The sequence below is a fragment of the Schistocerca cancellata genome, unplaced genomic scaffold (assembly GCF_023864275.1).
Source record: "Schistocerca cancellata isolate TAMUIC-IGC-003103 unplaced genomic scaffold, iqSchCanc2.1 HiC_scaffold_782, whole genome shotgun sequence".
NCBI lineage: Eukaryota > Metazoa > Arthropoda > Insecta > Orthoptera > Acrididae > Schistocerca > Schistocerca cancellata.
Genome location: NW_026046793.1, coordinates 2,047,492 through 2,070,169, shown reverse-complemented (window position 1 = coordinate 2,070,169; position 22,678 = coordinate 2,047,492).

Here is a 22,678-nt window from a genome sequence, read left to right as displayed (position 1 = left end):
ACACAAAATAAACCACCCACCCCACCCTGAGCTGCAGCCAGCCAGTCACCCACCCACCTACCTACCCAGACCACCCTAACCAACTACTTTCGGCCTATACATTTTACTCACAGCCCTTAAGAAAACCCGAACAACACAATAGCCCTCAGGGATACTCTTCTGCCAACAGTACTCATCTAAATGAGACTGAAGGTTAGAACAGCGCCTCTTCCCCCTCCCAAGAACTGCCTTAACCACCCCCCACATCCCCTCTATTGTATTGGTAGAAGCCCCCATCTCATAATTCTTGAACTCTAAGCTATGATTCACTACTAAATGATGAAATCCCCTCTCACCCAACCCCCTATATGAAGAAAAAGCATCAGAAACTACTGTGGACCCTGGCTCTATATATTCCTCAATTAACCCTACTAATTCAGCCTTAGACCTCCCTTCCACAACCCTAAAAACACATTCGGAACACCCACCCCCTGGAACAACAGCCCCCCACACCCAGAGACCAGCCACAGACTTACCTCTCCCATACTTCCTTTTCCTAAACTGCGACTCGTCCACCTCCACAACAACCCCATGCCCCCCCCCCCCCCCAGCTTACCCCTGTGCTTAGTAAACTCTGAACACACTTCACAACAAAAAGAAAACCAATCAAGCACACTCCTCTCACTCACACCAGTCTCATGCATGCAAAAACTGTGTGGGGATCTATAACAAAAGTAATAAGTAACCAGTACTATCTCGCACATGCCCAACCTAGACTTCTCGAACCAGGTACCGCGCCGTATGGAACGCCAAATGTCGTCTTTCCTACAGCGCCAAATATAACCGACCCTGGTCTGAGAGGCCGGAACTTTAGCCAACTTCATTTCTTCACGGAAAACACTGCATTTGACCACCTTGGCAATTAAGCCAAAAAGCTGCAGAAACTTAATGAGCTCTAAAGGGGTGTTCCCCATCATAGCCCTCAAACAGGAACTATTAATCTTATCTGTCATATCCATTCCTGATCAAAAAACAACAACCGATTAAATTTAATAAAAATACCACACGACGTACAGCGATCACCACTAAATTAATCTTCACACAAAACCACAAAATCGTTAACCACTGAAACGAATTCCACTTCACACTCGAACAATACTTGACACTGAGCAACAGCTAACTGAGCCCAAAACACCAAACAAATGAAAACCCTGAACATACCACCAGAGGGCACAACAAACCACAACACGATGACATCTACAAACACGCCACACCAAACTCCGTGCCGTCATGACATCACACACCATAACACCCTTATGTCACGGGTCAAAACCGACGCGTGGGATCGGACGGTTCTGTTGACCCCAACAACCTTATCTGTTATAATGGGGACATAGATGTGGACAACAGCAGCAGAATTGGGAGAGCTTCTACAATCTTCCAACATATATTCAAAGGGTGTGTCCACAAAGCTTTGGTCGTACTATTATCATCCTTCCGATGGCCATATATGCATGTTAGATGTAGAAAATATCAGTAAAATTGATACACAAGCTCAATGTTTTATACCAACAATTCTTCAGGAAAGTTCTGAAGGTCAGTTATCACCACCACATTTCAAATGAAGAAGTGCTGAGAAGAGGTCTATCCAGCCTGCACAGTCATTGCTGAAAGAAGGCTGAAGCTTGTGGGGCATGTTCTCTGCATGAAAGATGGAACAACCCCAAATCAACATTTCTGTTGAAATAAACAGATGGATACAGCAAGATCTTGTAGCACAAAGAAATAAACTTCTGCAAAGGATCATCAGTGCATGGACATGACCTGGGAGGAAGCTGAAAACCTGGCAGCTGATGGTTCACTGGAGGATTCTTGCTGCCTTATTTGGTACTGAGCATTGGAGGAACTAACTGTAAGTCAGTGGGTGTTACCTATAACAGCTACTAAATGAAAAGGCACTAAAAGGTTAAGAAGTAACAAGCTAGTAGTCAAGTAATTCTGTACAGTCTTTGTGAGGTATTTCAGGGCAAGAGCCCAGGTCAGTGGAAGACAAGTTGCATCGCTATGATGCCCATCTGATCACAACTGAACTGTTTGTCCGAAAATTAAATTTCAGTTGTTTGCCAGTCTTCCTCTCCAGACATCATGTATTGTGACTTATTGCTGTGTTTTAAATGAAGATGCCTTTGAAAAAACCCATTTTGAAAGGAGAGTAGACAAAGTGCAATATGATGATTGATAGCACTAGATCATAATAGAAGAAATTTCTTTGAGGTGTTTTAAGCATTGGAAGGTTTGATGGGTCAATGCTTTGATGTGATAGGATTCTACTCTTAGGATTGCAACCCCATCACATACACCATATATTTTTCCTACCCAAAATATTAGGTTGGAAGCATGGATTCTGAAAACATGATAATGTGAAACCCAACTAGCACTTTTCTCACATGACATACGGGAAGCTATATATCAAGGCAGTCAGGTGGACGCATTATTTCTTGATTTCCGGAAAGCATTTGACTCGGTACAATACCTTTGCTTATCATCAAAAGTTCGATCAGATGTGTTATTGAGTGAAATTTGTGACTGGATTGAAGACTTGTTGATAGTAAGGACACAGTAGTTTATCTTGGATGGAGTCATTGTCAGATGTGGAAGTAACTTAAGGTGTGCCCCAGGCAAGTGTGTCAAGACCCTTTCTGTTCATGTTGTATGTTAATGACCTTCCAATATTACATTTTAAGCACTGTTCTCCTTTGTAATTTCATGCATAAATGCAATGTTTGATTATAAACTTATTAATGAGAAAATTATTTTTTAAAAATTACTTGACACATTATTTCTTTACTTTGTTTCTCGTGGAATACAATATATAGAAGTAGTATAAGTATTGCGTGTGAGTGTGAGTGTTTTGTATCTCAGGAGAAGGCCATTTTGCGTAAAGCTAGTGTCTAGCAGTCTTTCTGTTGTGTCTGTCTGTGACTCAATGTCTCCTCCAAGTGGCGAGTAGCAATCTATTCTTTTCATAATTTATGTAAAATCTTTGAAATGCTAATGAAACAAACATATAGTGGAAGCATTGGCATATCAACTGTTTGTATTTTTCAGAATTATTCTCCTTGACTCTGTAGATAATTTCCAAAACCCACAGTCCTGTAAAATGTACTATGAAAGTGAAAGTGCACATACTTCACTCTGTCTTTCTGTTTGTGTGTCAGCTTCATAATGGTTGAAAAATAAAAGTGCAATCTTTATTTTATCCAGCATTTGTAACACCATATTCAGTTACACATTGTATTCAATAAATTGCATCCTGCAAATGAGTATTTAGGGATATGGAGTGAGTCAAGTTGTGTATTAGCGAGCAAAAGAGTCATTGCAGGCAACTTCTGTGAAATATACTAACCCCAAATTACAACTGTCACATTGTTAGTTATGGGAATTGCTTCTAGATTATTTTGTAATGTGTTATAAATAATGGTATTATGTATGTAAAGTTGTCCTCAAACTGAAGGTTGGTTTGGACACTACAGTAGTTTAGTAGCAGGGTTCTTGTAATTTTTCACATGAACTGATGATCACTTGGTAATTTACAGAAAAGTATTAGGGCCACTGTAGTGCTGAACCCCAGACCTTTGGATTTGTAGCCAGAGAGCCACCAAGTGTCTTAGAAGACACTTTATCTTTCATTATTTCTCACATCAGGGTGTCTCTATTGATTTCAAATAGCGATACTGGCTGTCTGTATACTGAAAAGTTGAAATCTTGTTAGGCATGTACTGAAACTTACTGTTGAATCTTAATACTCAGTAAGCGATAAGATGATTTTGTATTTAATTTTTGAAAAGCTAGAGATTTCAAGTCTCCTCTCTGGTGTTTGCTGGCAGCCTGTTACTTTTGCACAAGAATATAAAACTACATTCTGAAACTGTAACATTTTCAATTTTAGTACTGTGGTTTTAAATTTCACTGTTCATCTTAAGTTTGATGTTCATTTCTCATCAGACTAATGTTTTTGTAACAATTGTAAATGATTATTACCTTCATCTCAGACTTGGTCATGCTTAGCCCACAGTTTTCTTGTTAGAGCAATGAGAATGCATATATACAAACCACAGTCTGAAAATTCAGGTGTGCCGTGTTTTAATTATAGGTTATGACTGGCTGTATTGCAAGGTGGGGTAGTGCAATATGTCTATAATCCTGCCAAAACAATGAGACTGGAAGTAATCTGCCCAAATAGTTAAGAAACATATTCAGTCTCTCAGTAATATGAAGAAGAGAGAAGGCTGCCCACCACATGTAGGAGACATTGAGTCAGTCTCTCTCTCTCTCTCTCTCTCTCTCTCTCTCTCTCTCTCTCTCTCTTTCTCACACACACACACACACACACACACACACACACACACACACAAAATGGAAAACAGCTAAGCTTTCAGTAAAACTACAATGAAATTTTTGCTAAAAGATAAGCAGTCTTTTCATTGTGTCTGTCTGCAACTCAATGCCTCCTCTTATTCGATGAGTAGCAATCTATCATTTTTCATATTGTTGTTGTTCTGTACTGAACTCGCATTATTTCTTCCTGTGTCACCAAAAGACTATTTCCATATGCTTTCCTAATGTCCCGTTATTTCCTGCCCCCTTATTGTCCTGTATGTCTTTCCCCTCCCAGCAGGGCCAGTCCTTCACTATTCTACACACACACACACACACACACACACACACACACACACACACACACACACACACACATCTCTTCCAAGGCATCCACTTTGTACCAAAAAACACCAAGATTTCTCAAACTAAAAACAAAAAAAAAAATATTTCTTTTTATTCCACACATTTTCAGTATCGGTACTCCCCCTATGGAAAGTCTGTTTGATTAAGGCAGTGCTTGACATCAACACACAGAAAAAAAGCAAATAATGAAATCTTACTTATTGTGCATGTACAATGAGGTGACAAGTCATGGGATAACAATGTGCACATATATAGATGGTGGTAGTATTGTGTACACAAGGTATGAGAGGGCAGTGCATTGGCGGGGCTGTAAATTGTACTCAGGTGAGTCATGTGAAAAAGTTTCCAGCATGGTTGTGGCTGCACAGTGGGAATTAAGTCTCTGAATGTGGAGTGGTAGTTGAAGCTAGACTAATGTGACATTCCATTTAAGAAATCATTAGGGAATTCAATATTCCGTGATATTCAGTGTCAAAAGTGTGCCGAAAATAGCAAATTTCAGGCATTACTTCTCACCATGAGTGAAGTGGTGGCCAGTGACCTTCACTTGATGACAGAGAGGTGGCATTTGTGTAGAGTTGTCAGTGTTAACAGACAAGCAACAGTGCATGCAATGACCATAGAATTCGATGTGGAACATATGATGAACGTATCCATTAGGACAGTCCAACGAAATTTGTGTTAATGAGCTATGGCAGCAGATAACTGTTGCAAGTGCCTCTGCTAACAGCATAACATCATCTGCAGTAATTCTCCTGGCTTGTGACCATATTGCATGGACACTAGATGACTTGGAAACTATGGCCTGTTCAGATGAGTTTAGATTTCAGATAATGTGGGCTTTGTTTACATGAAATGGACCAGGTTCTGTGGTCCAACCATACCAATCATTGACAGGAAATGGTTATGTTCAGCAGCTTGGAGACCATTTGCAGCCATTCATGGATTTCAACTTCCCAAACAATTGTGGAAGGTCACAGTTCTTTGCTGTTGGTTTGAAGAACATTCTGGACAATTTGCATGAATTATTGGGCCACCAGATTCCCCGACATAAATCCCATCAAACATTTATAGGACATAAATGAGAGGTTAGTTTGTGCACAAAATCCTGCACCAGTAACACTATTTGCAGTTATGGATGGCTATAGAGACACCATGGCTCAATATTTCTGCACGGGACATCCATTGAGTCCATGCCACATCGAGTTTCTGCACTACGCCAAGCAGAAGAAAGTCCAACATGATAGTAGGAGGTATCCCAAGACTTCTGTCACCTCACTATGCTGTATAGTAAGAAGAATACACAATTTTGTTTGTATGTGGTTGTGGAGTATACAGGATGTGAAACGTACACAAAGCTGCCAACTGTAGCCGCAACAATGGCTCCAACCAGGCTGAGCATTGGGTTGAACTGAGATTTGACTTTAGGTATGGGTAATTCGTTCTATTCTAAAACCGTGTACCGGATCAAGACATGAACTGAGGACCTTTGATTTTTCCGTGGCAAGTGCTCTACTGACTGAGCTACCCAAAAATACGCCTCTGTGAAGTTTGGAAGGTAGAAGACCAGATAATTATGGAAGTAAGACTTTGAGGGCTGTTCACGAGTCGTGCTGGGCGACCTCAGCCGGTAGAGTATGAGCCCAAAGAAGGCAAAGGTCCACACTTCAACTTTTGATCCAGCACACACATTTAGTATGTCAGGAAGTTTCATATCAGTCCACACTCTACCACAAAGCGAAAATTTCATTCTGGCATTCTATTCTGCTTCAGCCTTATGGCAGAGTTCATCAGTCATAGCAGCTGTTGGTTGTTGGCGTGCCAGTCTCTCAGCAAATGGCCAGGTGTTTTCAGTTGGTCAAAGTTCTGGAAAACATATTGGCCAGAGCAGTAGCAGAACAATCACTGTATCTAGGTGGGTAGGTCAGGACAGCAATGGTGACATGTGATATTAAGTTGCCTCGTTCACAGATTGTCACAGTGACTTCGGAGACTCATCTCGGCTAAGCCACTTGCCAGAAATGCAAATTATGCTGTCTGTATTAATATCTGTTGGAACCAGAAGTGATTGTGTTGAGGTGTTATATCATGTTTTATGTAATGTAATATACCCGTGTATAAATTTCTGTTTGCCATTATAGAATTATTCATACCTAGATCGGACTAGCTGTGCAGTCTTCGTTACTGTGGACTTTATTTCCTTCTGCAACTTCTGTGCTGGAAGTTGAACAGATCTCTTACAAATCTCAAATTTCCAATAAATAATGTAGAAACGTTCTTTGTTAATATGAATACATTGATCTATTAATTACAACAGTCAAACATGTCATACATTCCTTTATGACCAAGGAGCAGTATCATTAGATTTGCTCAATACAATTACGTATGGCAGTAATTGACCTTTATTCTCTCTTGGATGACAGCTAACTGAACGATCTCAAAGACTCTCCAGATATTGGGGACATCATCACGATTGTCACAGACGTCCTCCTCCTGTGGATTGTACCATATCTCCAAGGTAGGAGCAGACAATGCAAAACCAACAGGTACTATGAAGCTTAGATTCCTGTTGTCATCCTGACTAGCAGATATGCTGTGTCCATTCAACTTAAACACACAGAAAGAAAACAAATTTCCAAACAGCATGCTATACTAACTCATTACTTAAATTTTTGTTGTTGCAATCATCATTCGTTGGTTTGGTAAATGTTGTGCAACAGCTCTGCTTGTTAAAGTGATGTGTTACCTTAGAACTTGTGAACTTGGTAGTGCCCCCATATCATCACACTAGGTGCTGGGCTCATATGACAATGTTTATACTCAGAGCTACCGCACATGATTACATCCATCACAATAGTGTATGCAGAGCTGGGACTCATCTAAACAGAATTTGTCTCGTCAGTATTAAATACAATGTTTTTGTTGCGCACACCGCTGTGGTTGTGCCTCTTTCCACCGGTGTTCTTCTCACTGCCACTGTATTAGTGTATGTCACCACAGTGACAAACATACTGACAGTAGATAGTGCTCCAGACTTCGTCCCACTGACCATGTGGATACTCGTGTTACTGCAAAGTAGCCAGTTTCTTGCCATCTCTCAGGTTTTATCGGTGTGACAGATTGTGTTCTTCCAGTTATTTTGCTGAGTTGTTTCCATTTTATGCACAACATGTTGATTACTAGCCCAACTGTCTTCCTAAAGTGCTGCAAAGTTTGCTGCTGTGTGTACTCGATGCATGCACTCCGAAAGACTTGACTGTTATTATTGGTGTCATGCTGCTATTTCTAGCTGAGTTGGATTCCAGACACCTACTTTGCCCTTTGATGTGCTTGTTTTTCAGAGCTAAAGCTGAAATTCCATGAAATGCAGATTCTGTGTCCCAGCTCTGGTGAATATAATGGCCAGAGAGAACAAAATGAGTGCAGGGCCTCAAGCCTCATTGAAAATCAAGCCTTTGTCCTTGTTTGTTAGGTTTTCTAACATACTTATTGCAGTTGGCTCCTTAATTATGCTGTCCCAGAAACCTGATATTTCCACTACAAGGCTGTTCACATTATATTTCATTTCATAATTATATTCGAGGCAGTACTTAGCGATAGCTGGTTTGCCTGGTTGTTACAGTCGGATGTGTCACTGATGTGCTTTCACCTCTCCTCAAATGTCCCAATAGTCTGCCCCCACGTAAGACGTGCTATGTTCTAATGGCATTTGATATACGCCAGACTTTTGGAGACATAATTTGTAAACAGTTATAGTGAATGTTACATAGTGCAGGTCTTCACAGCGGAGATAGTGGTGAAACCACAAAAAATGACAAACTGTGAAAAAAAACAATTACAATAAGAAATACAAAACCATGGGAAAACGATAGCATTTTGTAACAAGGACAAAAATAAAGCCCCACTGATGATGTTGGAACTTCAGCGAAACATGTCTGGAAGATAGAGGAAAAAATAAAATTGTGTTTTGCTCAAGGTGGACCCTCTCCAAAATCAAATCTATTTGTAAGCAAAGGTGGACAGAAGAGCTTCAACCTCAAGGTGACATATTGTCTTTAACACTGTAAAGACTACTTTTTATCTTAGTTGAAAGGAGTGAAATGCACTGTGTGCCATATTTCTATAGGAGCCTACTGATCTTTCTGAATATTTGGCCGGCATTAGATATGTAAGCAGTTGTTTGCTTCTCTTCTTCCTTCTCAGACTTAATCTTTTTCTCATTCATTCTTGATTTTGACAATCTGAGTACCCATTCCTTTGGAGCATTGCTTGTAATTCTTCAATGATGCTCTCCTTGTCTGGAAGTATCGACCAGATTTTGTAGCAACAAATTTTTGTTAGCTGATGATGACTTGAGGCATGGAGATAGGTCAGTGCATATAGGTTTGCCTTATGCATTGTGACAAAGGTGTCAACGTGTTCTCATATCATGTCAAGGAAAGGTAGCTAGTTCTCTTTTCAAAGTTGCATCATGGGTTTTATGTTACAAAGAGTTTACGTGTTCCAGAAGCTCAAGTTTTTCTGCTTGATGTGACCAAAAGACAAGTGCCGTCCATGTGCCAATAGAAACATGTTTCAGCTTGGAGGATTTTAGTACCTTTGTTTAACTGGGTTCCATGAATAGGTTTGCCATCAGGGGTTTGGTCATCATATTTTCCTTTGAATAGGAAATAAGTTGACTTCAGAAAACACACAAAACTTTCTGTGATACAATCTTCAATGTTTTCCATGATTAGTTCCAAGGTGTCAAAGTGGAACCTGGTAAGAGGGCAATACCACTGAAACTGACCATAATATCAATATTCCGCTTCCGCAGTTGGCTTTGGGGGGGGGGGGGGGGGGTGGGGGGAGGAGGACTCAGCACAACACACCATTAACCAACCACACTTGGAAAGCCTGAGAGATCACCTCACTTTCAACAGGGAGTAAACATTTCACAGTGCATATCAGTTGGAGAAGCTGTGCCAAGTGAAAGGTAGACTTCTCAGTACACAGATCTATTCGACAAGGTGTCAGGATGAAAAAGCCGTACCTACATCTGCAGACATCGAACATCACATTAACACACCAGCCTTGCAAACTTGGCCCTAGTAAGAGAGAGAATTCATGAAATCCGAAGAATGCCAGAGATCACTTAAAAAAATTCTTCATCTCCATCTTTACATGTCAGCTACACACTCTGGAATTCGTGGGAATGGGGTGACAATATGGCCTTGTCACAAACAGAATCAGTGCAGTTGAAAATTACTTCGCACCAGAAAACAAAATTCAATCATTAGCACAAAAAGCCAAGACAAGGTACAGGGAAACATACTGTCATTAATCTCACCGACAATCATGTAGATGAGAATACAGTGAAGATCCTTGCTAAAGGGCTCGATTTCATACACGCTCCAAAAATTATACCAGTAGTAGATTACATCAGCTCCATGGAATATGTTGCAGCTTCTCTACCACCGGAAGCAGAAGAGGTGGTTTGTTGTAAAACCTTTAGAGCACTTATCACAGTGCCTATACTAAGATCCAGCATCTCCAAGGAAGAGCAAGCAACACTGAGAAATCTGCAAGGGGACAAGGAAATTATAGTCCTACCTGCCAATAAGGCGATCCTACAATCCTAATGTCACAAGGACTACAATAAGATTTTTCACCTTTTCAATTATGTAGCATACAGACAACTAAATGTCGACCCTACAAGTAAAATCAAAAGGAAGTCTGACCCTTCTCAATGACTCAAGGCTTGTCATGCAACATGATTAAGGCTCTCAGAATACGCTGAAGCCAGACAGTTGTTTCACAGACGTTTTTATGCACATTGTGACATAAGTTTATCTCCTGTTCTTTGGTAACTATTATGAACAAACTAATGATGTGGTAGTGGGTAGTCCATTATTCAGTACCAGCCTATGCAAAGACCCTAATTTCGCTAATTTGTTTCTGTTGGTATATGATACATTTATGGGGTGTTAGCACTTGGAACAGAAGAGCTGAAGAGTTACTGGAACCTTTAAACTCTGTCCATCATAATACAAAATTTGTGATGGAATTGAGAGAGAGATCAAGCTACCTTTCATTGATGTGTTAGTTATGAGAAGAATCACAATGGATCTCTAGGTCACACCAAGCGAGGTGGCGCAGTGGCTAGCACACTGGACTCGCATTCGGGAGGACGACAGTTCAATCCCGCGTCCGGCCATCCTGATTTAGGTTTTCTGTGATTTCCCTAAATCACTCCAGGCAAATGCCGGGATGGTTCCATTGAAAGGGCACGGCCGACTTCCTTCTCCGTCCTTCCCTAATCCGATGAGACCGATGACCTTGCTGTTTGGTCTCTTCCCCTAAACCAACCAACCAACCCTAGGTCACAGTGTATGTAGAAAGTCTACGTATACTGACATATATCTCCAAGAATAAAGCCATTGCCATCCATCACAAGGGAATTTGATGCTAAAGAATGGTCCATGTGTAGTGGTTCCGTCTGCTTTGTTTCTTGATTTGTTGTCCTCGGTGATGACGTACTGCATTGCTACACTGGCTGAAAAATGAGTTGTGGATTCCGACACTGACTACTGTAAACAATGTAGCCGACAGGTGCACAGTTGCGCTTCACAGTACTTTAATTTCACTGTTCACAACCCGCTAATAATACAGTTATTTGCCCAGTGCACAGTCTTTTTAATAGTTTGCAGGCAGAGCTTCAAATACTGCTACAATAGTTTACTGTTGAACATCTACGAGCAGTAAAAACCTAACCACAAAGTTCACAGTTCTTGAAGAATAGCAAGGTACATATGGAGCAGACACTGTCATTGGTTTGACACGTGGCCTAATTGTTTAACACTTATTCCACAGTTAAGTTGAAGTATTGTTGTTGTTCTAACCAACACAGATTTCTCATCTGAAATTCGGACGTGGACTGACTGACTGACTCATGACCAAAAAGTGGGCCGTTGTATATCATCAGAATAGTAGGCCCTGAAACTACACATTGTTCAATGTTTAATCTACAGAAATTACAATTAAAACTTAACTCATTAAATTAACTGAATACATCAAAAAATTGGTTCTTTTTAACAGTTTCTTCTACTACAAGATGTAGGCCGAATTATTTGTTTAAATCATGAAATTAACAAATATAAGTACACAAACAATACTTTGGACAAAACTGTTAATTACTTTGGAATTAATTAAAGGCTGGCTTTGCTAACATGTTTTTGAATAGAGCCAAATAGATACTTTAAGATTACTAGTATTTTGTCTTCCAAATCTTTACAATTATTACAGAATTTATATTTGTTTATATGTCAACAGTAGAATTTAAGTTAAGAAACAATTACTGATTTCACCCTATAATGAAAGATACTAACTAATAATAGTCAAAATAAATTAGAAAGTCAATTACACATATAAAACTAAGCACAAAATTAGATCTGGTGTTATATTCTTTAAAACTGAGGGCCAACCTTTCTGTATTATGAAAATACAGATTATACTCATGTATGTTATTGGTAATTAGTTCAAAAATGAAAAAAACAAATTCAAGTAGACAGATGGCAAAATAAGAGGGGAATTAAAAATATCCCATCTTGCTTTGTCACACTTGGAGCTCAAACACTTTCAGACAAGAAGACCCTTGCTGAAAAATTTAAAACACTTATGAATAATGTTCTGAAGGAATGGGTACTCATTATCATATGAAATCAAAATAAAGAATATGTGAGATAGAGGTTGAGACTGAGAAAGAAGAACAGGAACTAAGAATTGCTTGTCTGGCTTACGCTGACCAAATATCTGGAAAGATTGGTGGAGTCCAGTGAGAACATGGTATTTGTTGTATTTCACTCCTTTCAACTAAGATAGAAAGCACTTTTGTAATATTAAAGATGATTTAGGCCTCTGTAAGTCTGTTGTGTACCACAAGGCTGACTATCATAACAATCAAAGAGAGATGTGAGTAACATCAGTGATATACTAGACCAACACAACCAAGCGAATTGATGTTGCCAAGTATAGCAGAACCCCACTATCCACATCCTACAGGACCAGAAGCATGGTCAGACCACAAAAAGGCTGGATTATCAGAACAACACTTTTATTGACCCACATCATCATAATACAGTACAGCACAACTTCAATGTTCAACTGGAAATACTATATGAAATATTGTTCCATATTAAAACAGCAACAAAATGAAAACATTCACACAATCAAAAATCTTACAAAAAAGTGTAATGTTTAGTGGTGCGTGTATTGTAAAATATGTCTGTATCGTACAGTAATATATTGTCTCTGTGAATGGCAGCTGAACATCGGTTCATACCTTTTTACAGTACTGCATTAACATGCAATTGATTTACACTTAACTCTTCAAAATACGAGAAATCTACAATTACATCTACACCTATACCTGTACTCTGCAAACCATCATGAAGTGCTTATCAGGATTTCTTCCCATTTCATTCACGTATGGTGTGTGGAAGGAATGATTGTTTGAATGCCTCTTTGCACACTGTAATTTTTTTAATCTCACCCTCACAATCCATATGCGTGTGATACATAGCGAATTGAAGTTCATTCCTAGAGTAATAATTAAAGCTGGTTCTTGAAACTTTGTTAGTAGATTTTCTCAGGATAGTTCACATTTATCTTCAGCAATCTGCTAGTTCAATTTCTTCAGCAACACTGTAGCACTCTCCCACACTGGTGCTCATTCTTGCTGCCTTACTCTGTATGTGTTCAATATCCCCTGTTAGTCCTATTTAGTACAGGTCCTACACACTTGTGCAATACTCCAGAACTGGTCACACGAGTCATTTGTAAACAATATCCTTTATAGACTGATTGCACTTCCCCAGTATTCTACCAACAAACCGAAATCTGTTTTACCCTCAACTGAGACCTTGTGAGCATTCCATTTCATATCACCACAAAGTGTTACATCCAAGTATTTGTATGAGTTGGCTGATTCCAACAGTGACTCATTGATACTACAGTTGTAGGATACTATGTTTGTTTTTTCTTCTTGTAAAGTGCACAATGTTTTGTTTCTGAACATTGAGAGCAAGTTGCCAATCTTTGCACCACTTTGAAATCTCATGAAGATTCGACTGAATATCTATGCAGCTTCATTCAGCACAGATAATTGCGTCATCTATAAAAAGTCTTAATGTTGTGTGAAAGTTCATTGATAGACATCATGAACAGCAAGAGTCCCAGCAACTTCCCTGGGGCATGTCTGATGTTGTTTCTACATCTGATAATGACTCTCTGTGCAAGATAGCATGCTGTGTCTTCCCTGCCTAAAAGTTCCAGTCCAGCCACAAATTTCACTTAATACCTCGTATGATCGTACTTTTGACAGTAAGTGTAGGTATGGTACTGAGTTAAACACTTACCAGAAATCAAGAAATAATGCATCTACCTGACAGTCTGATCCAAATCTTTCAGTATGTTATGTGAGAAAAGTGCAAGTTGGGCTTCACATGATTGACTCTTTGGACTCCATACTGGTTGGCATTGAGGAGGTTATTCTGTTCAAGATACCTCGTTATGTTGGAGCTCAGAATAAGTTCTAAGATTCTACAACAAATTGATGTCGAGGATATTGGACGGTAGTTTTGTGGATCACTTCTTCTAGCCTCATTGTAGATGGGTTTGACCTGTGCTTTTCTCCCTGAACTGGGCAAGGTTTTTTGTTTGAAGGGTCTACAAGAGAGTATAGCTGAAAGAGGGGCTATGTTGGCCACAAATTCAGTATAGAACCTGACAGAGATTCCATCGGGTCCTACAGTTTTGTTCAATTTTAAGGATTTCTTCCCTTTCTCAACACCACTGACACTACCACTGAACACTGACTTCATTTATCTTTCCAATGGTAAGAGGATTAAAAACAGGGCAATTCTCCTGGGTTTTCCTTCGTAAAGGAACATTTGAAAATAGAGTTAGGCATTTCAGCTTTTGCTTTGCTACTCTGAATTTCAGTTCCTGTTTCATTCACTAGGGTTTGGACACTAACTTTGGGGCCACTAACAGCCTTTACATAGGACCGTAATTTCTTTGGGTTTTATGAAAAATCGTTTGACACAGTTCAGCTATGGTAGTCATTGAAGACTTAAACCATTGTCCTCTTGACAGCCAAACCTGCTTCATTCAGCAGCTCTGTATCTATAAACCCAATGCTGTTTTTGTGGGGGAACGCTGGGCGATGCCTAACCCTAAACTTTTTCGTCAACAAAGTAATTTTTTTACGATGTTGAGAACTTGGAAGAGTGCCAAAGATTTATTTCACAGGCGTAAATTTTTTATTTCATTTTTTCGTGTTGGTAATTGCAATAGGAATGATACCAGTGCAGTTTTTGGTGGGAAAAGCGATGCCATTGACTGTTTCAATCAGAAAACTAACAAACTATTTTACTTGTTCTGCGTCTAAAAAACCAAAAACTGTCAATAATTCGTGTGTGAGTGAAAAGCTAGGAAGTTCATCAGTGGATGACGAAAGTGAAACTGTAAACCTGAGCATTGAACCTACGTGGAAAATGCAGTGAACGAACTAGTGCATGATAGAAAATTAAATGATCGTCCAGAGTGTTGGACTTTGGAACAAGTCCGATACCATTTTTTTGTAGTTCGACATGTTGATGACATCACGGCTAAAAGCAGACGAGTGGTATCCCATGCTTCAGTTACAAGTAATTTTTGCTGCATTATATCCAATGTCGGAGTACCCTCAAACTTTTTTTTTTTAGAAAAAAAGCACTGTATAAACCTATGCTTTGTTTTTACAGCTATTATTCAGTTATCTCTGTTTCTTTAGAAGTTTCTTTAGAATGACTGACAAGGGAACCTCCCCATCGCACGCCCCCTCAGATTTAGTTATAAGTTGGCACAGTGGATAGGCTTTGAAAAACTGAACACAGATCAATCGAGGAAACAGGAAGAAGTTGTATGGAACTATGAAAAAATAAGCAAAATATACAAACTGAGTAGTCCATGTCCAAGATAGGCAACATCAAGGATAGTGTGAGCTCAGGAGTCCCGTGGTCCTGTGGTTAACGTGAGCAGCTGCGGATAGAGAGGTCCTCGGTTCAAGTCTTCCCTCGAGTGAAAAGTTTACTTTCTATATTTTTGCAAAGTTACGATCTGTCCGTTCATTCATTGACGTCTCTGTTCACTGTAATAAGTTCACACTGCAAAACCATGCGATTAATAGACGGAAGGACATGCGTCTCCAATGGGAACCCGATATTTTCTATACGACACTTGTGACGGCATGTGCGTCACATGACAGGAATATGTTATCGACCCACCTAACTTGTACACTTGGCGAATGGGTAAAAAGATTCTTCTACCTTGCCCAATTTAGGTTTTTTTGTGGATGTGATAATCGCTCCCAAAAAAAAGTGATGAAAACGTAAGAGTTTGTCACATAAACTGAAAATAAAAAATTAAACTTTTCATTCAATGGAAGACTTAAACCGAGGACCTCTCGTTCCACAGCTGCTCGTGCTAACCACGGGACCACAGCGCTCCTGAACTCACACTATCCTTAATGTTGCCTATCTTGTGCACGGCTACTCAGTTTGTATATTTTGCTTATTTTTTTCATAGTTCCACACAACTACTTCTGTTTTCTCGATTGATCTGTGTTCAGTTTTTCGAGGCCTATCTACTGTGCCAACTTATAACTAAATCTGAGGGGGGTGCAATTGGGAGGTTCCCTTTTGAGTACCAAGGAGAGTCTCTCTCATTATGAAATTTTCTACTAGGTACATATCTAACCAGTCCACGGTCAATTATTCTTTTTAAACTTGAGCCATGCTCATGCCCTGTGCTGAAAGTTTCAAGTTCCTCACTAAGATATGATACTACTGATTTCTTATCTATTTTATTGAACACACATATATCTTTCCTTTTTTTAGTAGTCCTTTGTACTTAGGTAATCATTGTTGCCACAACTGTGTCATGGTCACTGACACTGGTTTCCACGTGGGCATCCTCGAAGAGGTCAGGTCTATTTGTTACCAATATTTCTAATATATTTACAACGTGAGTAGAGTTCTGAACTATCTGTTCTAGGCAGGTTTCAGTAATGTTTCACAGGATGTTTTATCACACAGATCACTAACAAAACTGCAATTTTCCCAATTGATTAGCAGATTATTAAGGTCTCCACCAACGATTACATTATGGCCGAGGAACTTACGTGCAAATGAACTGAGGTTCTCTCCAAAGTTTTCAGTTACATCAGGAGATGAGTCAGTTGGATGATAGAAGGCTCAAATTATCATTTTATGCCCACACCTGATACTGAGTCTTGCCCAAACAGTGTCAGATGCAGCTTCAATTTCTATCTCAGTGGATTTGAGTTTCTTGTCTGCTGCAACAAATTGCATTTGCCTTTCCTTTTGATATACACTTAGATTTTCCACAAAAATCTCACTACCATCAATTTCAGGTTTCGAACAGATTTCTGTACGTAGTGTTACGAGAGCTTCACTGATTTTCGTAAGCAATTTGAACTCTGCCACTTTTTAGTGAATGCTTCGGCAGTTAACCGTTAGGATTTTAATGCTCTCATCTGTGGGAGGCCTTTCTTTCAACCTTACACTGATACTTCTGAGTTTTGTACAGCTATTGTTATCTGGATTGGATGGAGAGTCACTTAATCTAAAAAAAACCTTGTGTACACCCCACACAGTCGGCTACCAGAGTAGCAGCATCTGATGTGGAGGCCTAGTGCACACCTTAGACCTGCTGACATGTTTAGAGGGACCCTGCAGTTCTCTAAGGCACAAGTCCAGGGAGTTGCAGCCTAGCTTGCCACAGTATCTTTGAAGTTGCTGGTTCAGTCCTTCCATTCAGCTCAGAACCAAAGTGCCACGATCAGTTTTTGGGACAATGCTGCAAATTTTGAGCTTTATTGAAATTCCTTGCGCATAGCTGGTCTTCTCAACTTTCTCTGCCAGTCACTCGATTGACCCGAGTATGACCTCGGACACCAGATAACGGCTATCATTTATTTGAACGTGTACCACATTCTGCAATTGTTTGCACTCAGTTTCCTTAATGGCTACCAGAATAGCCTCTTCAACATGTTGAATGATGCCCTTAGATGTACCAGAATGAGTGCATGTGGTGTTCTTTCCTGCCTACTGTTGCCATTTCCCTAAGGGTTACCACAATTCGTCTTATGTATGGACTGCTGATGATAATATATCTCTACCTTTTTGCATTTGCTTCCTTTTGGCACTGTACAAAACTGATGAAATGAGTTCCACTGGCTCATGCTCAGTTTCACTTTCAGTAAAAGACAGCACCTCAGACTTGTCGGCTAGGGGGATCGATACAACACCCTGAGTCCTCCCTCACCATCCACCTTGTACAGGATGCCTAGCTCTACCATTGAAATGCCACTCGCAGTCAAGTGGATGAGTAATACTTCTTGCAGAGGACACTGGATCCACAGAAGTGGATATTACTTCAGGTAGCTTTGGTACTGGTACCACAGATACACAACTCTCAAGAGATCTTCCAGCACAATGACTCACAGCAGCTGTTAATTGTTTGACTGTAATCATGGACATTACCAGCTGCTAATGAATGTCAACCAGTTCATTCTTTGAGAGCAGCACTCAAAGTGGGGCTGCATTTTAGCTGGTGAGATGTGTTACAGGACAGTGAACAAATAAACACTGTAAAAACAGTTGTTCTGGTCTAAAGAAGGACAAAAAAGCCTGTAATGTCCGTTTGCTTAGGAGACGACAGCTTTGATTTTGCTGCTATATTCTACCATTTCCTAATCCACAAAATGTCTGTTGTGGTAGACCTAGAACTTTGTTCGGTGTATTAAAGGGCCATATCAAATGCATTTGTAGCAATGATACCCAAGCCATAGGTTCATTGTCTTCCTCATTATCACTGGTTGTTCAAGTTACAGTGTCAGAGTTGGTAGTCAGTTAATTCTGCTTCTGTTGCGCAGTCAGCATCAGCTATACTGATAGTCACTTACGACACTGGGCCCAATGTTTGCTTGTTAAGATAGCAACACATGTTTACATTTAGTTGGTGTCATAATTTAGTTTTACACACTTTAATATGAAAGAAGTATATTATCACTGATTTATAAAAAAATGTGTGGACAGTAACTAGCTAGAAAAAAGTTAATTCATACTAAAAGTGTTGGAACTATCGCACATAGCAGCTGTCAACTGTCTATAGATCCATATTGCAGACAATTAGCCATCACCAAGTCCAGTACTGACTGTAGCAGTGGCCTGTGTAGGTGAACAAACACTGGAAATGGGATAGTCAGACTAAGTGGTTAGTTGGACCATCCGAGATTAGATTAACGAGATTCTACTGTACCACCAAGAATATAATCATGAAATGAAATGCTATAAGACTAGTCTTGTGGTGGGTTTCTGAGACTGCATAATTAAAGAGTCTATTGAAATGGCATCAGGAAACCTAATATATAGGGATGGAGGTTTCAGCCTGCTACGTAGTCAACATGTTAAATAAGGCTTGGTTGGTTGGTTGGTTTGGGGGGGATTAAAGGGACCAGACTGCGATGGTCATCGGTCCCTTTTTCCAAAAAAAGTAAAACCACCCAAAGAGAATAAAAAACGAACAACAGGAAAGACGTCAGACGACACAGGACAAGAAATACTCCTACAGAGATCAGACGAAACAAATTAAAATCACACAGAGTGTGACAGTGGTTGGCCGACCATAGAGATAAAAAGGAAAAGCCAACCACCGAGAACACATTAAAAACTCAGCGTAAAATCGTAGGCCAATGGCCAGAATCAACACAAAAGAACAGAACAAACACTCAGAGTAAATAATAAAAACCCCCTGCCCGAATAAAACGGAAAACTAAGTCAGCCATACCAGGGTCATCACATAAGAGGGCAGGGAGCGTATCAGGCAGCGCAAATGTCTGCCTGACCACAGCTAAAAGGGGGCAGGCCAACAAAATGTGGGCCACTGTCAAAGCCGCCCCGCAGCGACATGCAGGAGGGTCCTCCCGGCGCAGTAAATAACTGTGTGTCGGGTGGGAGTGGCCAATGCGGAGCCGACAAAGGACGACAGAGTCCCTGCGGTTGGCTCGTAGGGATGACCGCCACACAGTCGTCGTCTCCTTGATGGCACGGAGTTTATTGGGCATGATCCGATTGCGCCATTCAGCGTCCCAAAGCGCAAAAACTTTTCGGCAGAGGACTGCCCGCAAATCAGTCTCTGGGAGGCCAACGTCCAGAGACTGTTTACTCGTGGCCTCTTTCGCCAGGCGGTCAACATGTTCATTGCCCGGGATACCGACATGACCGGGGGTCCACACAAAGACCACAGAGCGGCCGCAACGCGCAAGAGTATGCAGGGACTCATGGATAGCCATCACCAGACGAAAACGAGGAAAACACTGGTCGAGAGCTCGTAAACTGCTCAGGGAATCGCTACAGATAATGGACTCACCTGAGCAGGAGTGGATATACTCTAGGGCACGAAAGATGGCGACTAGCTCAGCAGTGTAAACGCTGCAGCCAGCCGCCAAGGACCGTTGTTCGGAATGGTCCCCTAGAGTTAGTGCATACCCGACAAGACCAGCAACCATCGAACCGTCGGTGTAAACAATTCCAGAGCCCTGATACGTGGCCAGGATGGAATAAAAGCGGCGGCGGAAGGCCTCTGGAGGGACCGAGTCCTTCGAGCCCTGTGCCAAGTCGAGCCGAAGGCAAGGGCGAGGAACACACCACGGGGGTGTACGCAGAGGCGCCCGGAAAGGAGGTGGAACTGGGAAAAACCCAAGCCCGCAGAGAAGCTCCTTGATGCGTACGGCGATCGGACAACCCGACCGGGGCCGACGGTCTGGCAGATGGACGACTGACTGCGGGAACAGGACACGATAATTTGGATGCCCGGGCAAGCTAAAAACATGGGCAGCATAAGCGGCCAGCAAACGTTGGCGTCGGAGCCGCAGTGGAGGTACACCTGCCTCCACTAGGACGCTGTCCACAGGGCTGGTGCGGAAAGCACCAGTGGCAAGGCGTATCCCGCTGTGGAGAATTGGGTCCAGCACCCGCAACGCAGATGGGGAGGCTGAGCCATAAGCTAGGCACCCATAATCCAGGCGAGACTGGATTAACGCCTGGTAGAGCCGCAACAGGGTAGATCGGTCGGCGCCCCAGCGGGTGTGGCTCAAACAAAACAGGGCGCTGAGATGCCGCCAACACGCTTGTTTAAGCTGTCGGATATGAGGCAGCCAAGTCAACCGGGCATCAAAAAGGACACCCAAAAACCTGTGGGTCTCCACCACAGCAAGAAGTTCGTCGGCAAGATAAAGCCACGGCTCAGGATGGACCGTTCGGCGCCGGCAGAAATGCATAACGCGGGTCTTGGCAGCCGAAAACTGAAAACCACGCGCTACAGCCCAAGACTGCGCCTTGCGGATTGCGCCCTGTAGCTGACGTTCAGCTGCTGCAATGCTAATAGAACTATAGTAAAGACAGAAGTCGTCAGCATACAGGGAAGCGGAGACAGAATTTCCTACTGCCGCAGCGAGACCGTTTATTGCAATTAAAAACAGGCAGACACTGAGGACAGAGCCCTGGGGTACCCCGTTCTCCTGGACGAGGGAGAAACTATACGAGGCCACGACTTGCACGCGGAAGGTACGATACGACAGAAAATTTCTGATAAAGATCGGCAGAGGGCCCCGAAGACCCCATCCATGAAGCGTAGAAAGGATGTGATGACGCCATGTCGTATCGTACGCCTTCCGCATGTCGAAAAAGACAGCGACCAGGTGCTGACGGCGGGCAAAGGCTGTACGGATGGCCGACTCAAGGCTCACCAGATTGTCGGTGGCGGAGCGGCCTTTACGGAACCCACCCTGAGACGGAGCCAGAAGGCCCCGAGACTCCAGCACCCAATTTAAGCGCCGGCTCACCATCCGTTCAAGCAACTTGCAAAGAACGTTGGTGAGACTAATGGGACGGTAGCTGTCCACCTCCAGAGGGTTCTTTCCAGGTTTCAAATTGGGGATGACAATACTTTCCAGCCATTGCGACGGAAACTCACCCTCGACCCAGAGACGGTTGTAAAGGTCGAGGAGGCGTCGCTTGCAGTCCACTGAAAGGTGTTTCAGCATCTGACAGTGGATGCGATCTGGCCCGGGAGCGGTATCAGGGCAAGCGGCAAGGGCACTCTGAAATTCCCACTCACTGAATGGAGCGTTGTAGGGTTCAGAAGCGTTGGTGCGAAAAGAAAGGCTCCGACGTTCCATCCGCTCTTTAATGGAGCGGGAGGCCTGGGGGTAATTCGCAGAAGCGGAACTCATAGCAAAATGCTCTGCTAAGCGGTTTGCAATGACGTCGGAGTCAGTACAAACTGCTCCATTCAGTGAGAGCGCAGGGACGCTGGCAGGGGTCCGATAGCCGAAGACCCGTCGAATCTTGGCCCAGACCTGCGATGGAGTGACATGGAGTCCAATGGTGGACACATATCGCTCCCAGCACTCCTTCTTGCCTTGGCGGATAAGGAGGCGGGCCCGCGCACGCAGCCGTTTGAAGGCGATAAGGTGGTCCATGGAGGGATGTCGCTTGTGACGCTGGAGCGCCCGCCGGCGATCTTTAATCGCTTCGGCGATCTCAGGCGACCACCAAGGCACAGCCCTCCGCCGAGGGGACCCAGAAGAACGGGGAATGGCAGACTCGGCGGCAGTGACGATGCCGGCGGTGATTGATGTAACCACCGCATCAATGGCATCAGTTGAGAGAGGCTCAATAGCGGCAGTGGAGGAGAACAAGTCCCAGTCAGCCTTATTCATAGCCCATCTGCTAGGGCGCCCAGAAGAGTGACGCTGTGGTAGTGACAGAAAAATCGGAAAGTGGTCACTACCACACAGGTCGTCATGCACACTCCAGTGGACAGATGGTAAGAGGCTAGGGCTACAGAT